The sequence below is a fragment of the Mastomys coucha genome, unplaced genomic scaffold, assembly GCF_008632895.1.
Source record: "Mastomys coucha isolate ucsf_1 unplaced genomic scaffold, UCSF_Mcou_1 pScaffold22, whole genome shotgun sequence".
In the NCBI taxonomy this organism is placed as follows: Eukaryota; Metazoa; Chordata; class Mammalia; order Rodentia; family Muridae; genus Mastomys; species Mastomys coucha.
The window spans coordinates 213,060,767-213,068,600 of NW_022196905.1; the positions used below are offsets into that span (position 1 = coordinate 213,060,767).

At 38.7% G+C, this 7,834-nt stretch overlaps 1 long non-coding RNA gene across 2 annotated transcripts in view; it reads left to right on the forward strand.

Moving 5' to 3' along the window:
• The window catches only part of LOC116069578, a 315,340-nt gene that overhangs the window by 257,682 nt on the left and 49,824 nt on the right, over window positions 1-7,834 (forward strand). Inside the window, exons 9-10 of one of the 2 annotated variants that reach the window (XR_004110041.1) lie at window positions 2,332-2,424; window positions 3,040-3,124. This is a non-coding gene — a long non-coding RNA (uncharacterized LOC116069578). Of the gene's footprint in view, window positions 1-2,331; window positions 2,543-3,039; window positions 3,125-7,834 lie in introns of those variants that run through there. The other variant, XR_004110048.1, reaches the window with a different exon arrangement.

Consider the following 7,834-nt stretch of genomic DNA (forward strand, 5'->3'; position numbering starts at 1 on the left):
TTTAAATTTTTTTTTCAGAGGGGAAACAAGAAAAGGAGATATCATATGACATTTAAATAAAGAAGATATCTAATAAAAATAAAAGAAAAAAAGGAGAAAAGTGCCATGCAATCAGCCAAGGCAATAAGTAGTCTTACATAAGTGTGATATCTAGAAACTATATCAGTGGCATGGCAAGATATGCCCAGAGATGAAATAGTGGCATATATTGAAGATACCAAAAAGCAAGCTATGGCCCAGTTAATAGGAAAAAATAAATATCTGGTACTGTAAACCTAACCAACTGCCCACCTCCTACCTTCACTGTACATACCATCATGGACTCTAACTTTCTGGAACCATAAACCCCACCAAATAAACCCTTCCTTCCATAAACTCCCTTCTCCATGTTGTTTTATCACCATAGAAGAGTAGATAAACCAGTAAGCATTGAATATTATTATTATTATTATTATTATCATTATTATTACTATTATTATTATTATTTAAATTTATCTTGCTATGCTCCTGCCATATCTAATGCTGTATGACTATTCCCTTTTTGGTCTTTCATGTGTACTCTCTTCAAGGCTGGTGCAGACTGTATTGTATCATGCCCATTGTCTCCTTCTACTCAATTAGCCACTTAGTCATTTCCATAAGTTGAAATAAAAATTTAAAATTTTGACTTGTCTGTTTAAAATTCTTCAGCCTTTTTATTCTGAATTTATAACTTGCCTTTCTCCCACACAAACAACATATTTTTAAAAGTATACATAATTTACAAATTTCCATGTCCAGCCCTACCTTGGTATTATTCCTCAGCCCTCTTAATTCATCTATACCATACAGTCATCTTATGGTACTAACCCTCTCTATATCCACACAGAGCAGAAACTCCAATGTATTTTAATAGTCCAAGTACAAAGTGAAGTTACCTCCCACCAACTCTACTATATATGTGTAACTGTTCATGTATTGTCAACAAATAGGATTCATATCTATTATTTCTTATATTACTTCACAATTATATTTTGTTGGCTATCTTCCTCCCTGCTTGTGTACTCCTTGATATCATAATAAATTGAATATTATCTAGCTTCATATTATATCTCTGGCCCTGAGAACACAGAAAGCATGGAAGGAAAATAGAAAAATGGGGAGGTGGAAGAGAAGGGAGGATTCAAACGAAGGGCTCCCATTTCCTTATCATGGCCTTTTTCTTTCTCCATTGCCTTCAAGTTTGGCATCTGTCTCTTTATTGTTTATCAAAATAAGGAGATTATGAGGATTAAAACATACATATACAAACAAAACATCTATTTTTCAGTTGATGTGTTTCTGCAAAATTACACCTCCAGTGTATGTCATCTAGTTGAAATCCCCATTTGTCCAATCTTAATTCTTTGTAAATATTTGGGATCTAGGTAAAAAAAAAAATCACTGCTATTTTTGAGTCTAAAATCTTCTAAACCCTTCACCCTGCTTTTTCCACTGAAATATGCTTTTAATAACTTTATTTTATTATATGAAGTTTCTCAAAAAATGTTATATTCCATTAGAACAACAAGCTTTGGAGTTTTGCTTTCCCTGGGTTCTGATAAGCTATGTAAGAATGTTCCTCATTCCCCAGGTTTTCTCCTTCCCAACACTGCACCTCTTTTATTCACTGTTTCCTCCTCATGCCACAGACTGAATGATTCCTTCTAGAATTTGCAGAATCAACTCTTTCTTTTTGCCACTGATATCACTGAAAATCTTCTTGTTAATCTACTGACTTAATCTACATTTACTATAAGGTCTACATTGCTATAGTATAACCAAAAAGAAACAGGAAACACCTTTTACCCTTTAAGAGAGTGAAATCTTGTCCAAAGAGCATGGATAATAACTCCTTGTGACTAAGATGAGAAATAGACTCATATATAGTGAGATTCCAAAGCAAGAATCTGAATGGGAAAGGAGCCTGCCATGGCATGGGTTCTCAAACACTTCTTATACTGCTACAAAGCTTGACATATTTTCATAGTAAAAGAACTTGGAATACAGCCTATCAGGCTCTAATGGGAACCTTATTTTTTCCTTTATTAGTTTCAGAAATGAAGGTGTCTTCTAGTAGACACTTTGTCTATAGACAAGTGGTTACATACATATGTTGGTGTCACATACATATTACATACATATATTATATAAGGTGTTGTTACATACATGTATGTATATATTTATGTATTCCTAAATATAAAGAAGGTGGGGTTAGTGAAGTCATTAATTTTGGAGGAAAACATAATCACCATTTTACTAAATTATTGCAATCCTTAACTCCATTCTAAATATTTGTACTTATATCCACAGATAAGTGTAGTTCTTACCCTTCATCAAGGAAACTTCTCATTGCAACAAATCAAGACCAGGAAGCCACAATCCATCAAGAAGCATCCTTGTACAGTAAGTCCCAACAGACACATCTAAAATACAGCCCCCATACCCAAGGCTCAGAAATCATTGTGGAAGAGGAAGCAGAAAGATTACAAGAGCCACATGATAGGTATGATGTGAGATTATATCTCCTAGAATTGTTGAAAGATTTTTTTTTTAATTTTTGGGTAAAAGAGGAAACTTGGAAACATTTGTTTTTCTATACATTGACTATTCCTAGTTGTATGATAGCAAATAATGGTCTCTTTAGTGTAAATTGTGGGACTAGTTAATCAGTGGTTTGTGATCAGTTTGGATTTTGATGATGGCCCTAGAATAGGAAAACTTAAGTTTGGTCTGATAACACTTTCTTTCAGAAACTTTAGATCTTCCCACATGGTTTCCATTATCTGAACAGAATGAACTATGATTACGTCAATCTACATCGTAGTTGCTCTTATTTAAACAGGTTATAGCCTTACATTTCATGTTTAGCCATTTGATCTACCCCAATAAAAGCCTTAGTTATTGAAGGCTCTCTGGTAAAACTGGGCTCTTCCTTACCACTCACATTCAATCTTTTTGTTCCTCAGAAGCCCTCTTCTCAGACTTGGCTAAATCTCTCTTTGATTCCTTTCCTTTCAGATATCCTCAGAGCAGGCCTTTTGATGGAAACGAATAAAAACGAAGAAGTCCAAGGAAAGATATGTCATGGAGCAATATTACAAAGGTAACGGAATTCTCCAGGTCTCAAAACCTTAGCTCCAAGTTCCAATTTCTTTGGCAAGAAGAGTTCTTAGAATAAGTATTGAGCTCTTATTCTCTTCCCTCTCTGTTCCTTCCCTCCATCCCCTACCACACTCTCTCCATGTGTTCATAGCCAGCCTCCACTCTTCTCTCTCTCTCTCTCTCTCTCTCTCTCTCTCTCTCTCTCTCTCTCTCTCTCTTTCTCTCTCTCTCTCTGTCTTTACTCCCTTCTCAGCTCCCCTTCCAATGCCTTAAATGAAGTCTATTCTATACTTTACCCATTGTGTGACTAATATCTTAGGGAAAGGGATGCACGTGCGCGCATGTACATACACACACACACACACACACACACACACACACATACAAAGAATACAAAGAATACATATTGAACTTCTAATCTACTCTATAGTGCTTAAAGGTGTACTTAGATCATCAAATATTTTATCTTTCTTTATGTAGACCTGGATACGCAGCAGAGGCTGGTCTCTAGAAGTGAACAAATATGTCTTGAGGTGTTTAACAGTCTTGGTTTAACTGGTAATTGGGCAAGGTGACATTGTCTATAGGGACAAAGTGTTCTTTAGGCAGTTGCTGAGAGCTGCATTTTTCTAGAGCTATATCTGACAAGGTAAGCACCACTCACTCTAGGAAGTGCAAACATGGCAATTTAAGCTACCATGAAAAAATGCTATATGGTAAGATGTTTGAATAATAAATATATTTTCTTATAGTTCTAGAGAATGAAGCCAGAAACTAAGTCAGGGAAGGGGCTCTTGCATTGCTAGATTAAAGGTATTAATCTCTTCATGAAGGCCCATTATCATGACCTCATCTCAACCTAATTTCCACCTGAAAGTCTCATTTCTAGAAACTGATGGTCCCCCACTAAAGATGCTATAGAAATGATATGCATGCAGTGAATAGTATGCGATGAATTTTGATCTCTCCATGGACTATAGAGATGCCATGAGATCTTGAAATGCTAGGTGGCATCAGCAAAGAGTCTGGGCATCTAATCAATCATGAGTGATCTCCAGCTGACACTCTACATTGTACTGTGATGTTAAGCTATTGTGGGCCATAGGCTAAGTATATTTCACTCATTTTCAAAATACATTTTCAGTTTATAGCAAGTTTTTTGAGTCATAACCCTAAACTGACTTGAGCAGAATCTCTACCACCATATTAATGGTGAAATCAGTTTGTAGTTCCTCAGGAAATTGGACATAGTTCTACCAGAGGACCCAGCTATTCCACCCCCGGGCATATACACAGAAGATGCTCCAACATGTAATAAGGACACATGCTCCACTATGTTCATAGCAGCTTTATTTATAATAGGGGACATCCGGGTTGTTTCCAAAAACTAGAAACAACCCAGATGTCCCTCAACAGAGGAATGGATACAGAAAATGTGGTACATCTACACAATGGAGTACTACTCAGCTACTAAAAACAATAAATTTATGAAATTCTTAGGGAAATGAATGAATCTAGAGAATATCATCCTGAGTGAGGTAACCCAATCACAAAAAACACACATGGTATGCACTCTCTGATAAGTAGATATTAGCCCAGAAGCGAATACAATCCACAAACCACAAGAAACTCAAGAAGGAAGACCAAAGTGTGAATATCAAAGGAGTTGCAGAGACAAATAATGAAAAGACTGAAAAAAGGGCAAAAGCCAGAGACTGCTCCACCTAGGAATCCTTCCCATATTCAATCATCAAATCCAGACACTATTGTGGATGCCAGCAAGTGCTGACTGACAGGAGCCTGATATAGCTCTCTCCTGAGAGGCTCTGACAGTACCCGACTAATACAGAAGTAGAGGCTGACAGCCATTCGTTGGACTGAGCACAGGGTCCCCAATGAAGGAGCTAGAGAAATGACCCCAAGAGCTGAAAGGTTTGCAGCCCCTTAGGACGAACAACAATATGAACTAACCAGTATCCCTAGAGCTCCCAGGGACTAAACCATCAACCAAAGAGTACACATGGTGGGACTCATGGCTCCAACTGAATATGTAGCAGAGGATGCCCAAGTCAATCAGCAATGGGAGCAGAGGCCTTTGGTCCTGTGAAGGCTCTATGCTCCAGTGTAGGAGAATGCTAGGGCCAGGATGCAGGAGAGGGTGAGTTGGTGAGCAGGGGGAGGGGGGAAAGAATAGGGTTTTTCTTCTTCTTCTTCTTCTTCTTCTTCTTCTTCTTCTTCTTCTTCTTCTTCTTCTTCTTCTTCTTCTTCTTCTTTGTTTGAGGGGAAACTGGGAGAGGAGATATCCTTTGAAATGTAAATAAATAAAATATCTAATGGGAAAAAAAGAGGTGAGGACTCCTCATGTGAATTGGAGAGAGACAATTCAGGTCTTCACATATCATGACTAAGAGACTTAAAGCCATTTCTACACCCAGATTTAATTAATAAAGAAGATACACCTAATGCCCCTTTGCTGACTTGTTGTTCTTCTCTAAATTGGTCTCTAACTCTGGCAAGAAATAAGCCATTATTTATTGAAGTCTCTCAAATGCCCACTGAGCTCAGAAATTTATAGAATTATAGAAAGGCATGGAAGGGGCAGATGTATAGAGTGAACGTAAAAAAAATTTTTTTTCAGAGAAATGGGTCACAACTTTCTGGGTTGTGTTCTGAAATACTACAAATAATGATTAAATACTGTTTAGACCACTGAGCAAAATGTTATAGCCTTCTTGGTACCTATTTCCAAATGCAGCCACCATGGCTTACTAGCTTTTTCATGATATCTGAAGAGATTTCACTGGGGAAAATGATTCCATAGTCACAGAAAAATTAGTTTGCTCTCAGATCCCTCTCAAGGTCACTGTGTAGAGTGCTGTGAAATGTTGCCTATGCATGTGCAACCTTGAGTTTCTGACTCTTGCTCTGTCTTGTTATCTATCACTCTGTCTAAGCCTTCTTATAGCTGGCTCAGATTTCTGTTTAAATCCCCCTTGCTCAGTGAAATGAGTATGCTTTTTATTTCTTTCATTTTTTGAGACAACATGATTTCATCATTTCTCCCTTCCCTTTTCTTCCCACCAAGCCTTCCTTACTTTCATATCTAGGCCCTCTTTTTCATTAATTGTTGTTATATACATAAATATATATGTAGATATACATCCAAAAATACATAAAAACAAGCTACTCAAACTCTTTCTGTCCAGCTGTTTCTCCTAGTAACAAGCTCATTATTCTAGTGTTTTAAAATACAGTACAGAAGGTTATATTTCTTTGAAAAGTATATGTACCCCACACCTTCCTTTTTTCTCTATGTTATCACCTTTCAGTGGAGATAAAATAACAAAAAGGCAATATATTGTGTCTTGAGGGCCTTCAGTCTTCACACTTTGAATACCGGAAACAAATATCAAGCTGCTTAAGGTTGCATTGGTTGTACCCACACATCCTGGAAGGAGGTCCTGACTGTTGGGTTTGATACCCCTTGGCAGGCAGGAGCTATCTTCCAGCCAGATCAGAATGCTCATTATGCAAAACACACACCCATGCACCACATCCCCATGTACCTCAGCAGATTCTCAGACCACCTTCTACATTTTTGTCGCCTGGACAGTAATTGCAGGACTCGTCCTGGCTCTTTACTGTTCTCTAAGCATGAGTGAAGTCCCAACCCAGTCCCAGACTGCCAGTGCCCTGGCTTTAAAGCCTCCAATAAGCCCAACCCCAGACTTCTCCACTGCATTCTTCTGACCAGCTCCTGGACATTGTCTTTCTTGAATCCCTTCCCCTGCCTTCTTCTTTGACTGACGGCTATAAAGGGCTTGTACCTCCTATCTACCTAGATGGGGCAATTTTATCTTCACTAATAAGCAGCAGAAAGAACTTGAAGGTCCTTTCACCTTCACTCCAATGGGCTATCAGTTAACAGTTTATAGAACCAATTGACAAGTATCTTTAGGCAGAAATACAAACATAACTCATTCCACTGGAACTCTATCTGTACTACCTGGGCAGAAAGAAAAATGGTAAAGTTTTTGTGGTGCCAATTGAAATTCCATTGCTCCGAGCTGTAATACTCCAGTCATCTTGTCCATCAGTGCAACCCTAGCAGGGCAAAAACACACAGGTACATAAATTTGAGGTCATTTAACCAGGCCCTACTACTGCCTCCTTGCCATCCCCTCATCTATTAATGCACTATTGACATTCAAAGACCCATTTAATAACCTCAATTCTGTTATAACTTTTATATATCAGTTGAATGTTGCCACAGACTGGGGTTTCTTACGGGGATCCCTTGTACCTCGGGATGATGGGTTCTGCCCAAGTGTGCGGGGGATTCGACTGTGACAAATAGACACTACACAAGAAGTGTTCTATCTGAATGTATTTCTTAAAAATGACATGAGGCTTTTACAATCATTGCAAAAGAGATGAAAAATCTGGCAGCTCAGTGGTCAGGGTACCTTTGAGGGCATCTAAAACACACTAGGTCTAAAGCAGCAGCCATCTCCTCTGGACTGGTGCAGCACACACACACACACCCCCCCCCCCCGGGCTCCAAGCATGCCCAGGCTGCATGGGCGGGCTGGAGTTGGGGGGGGGAGGAGGTGTGGGGGGGGGCTGTGGGTGCGCCAGCCAGGGGGTAGAGGCTCAAATCTCGAATCCTCAATGCTGAATGCTCGAATCTCGAATGCTCACTCTCTTGAAT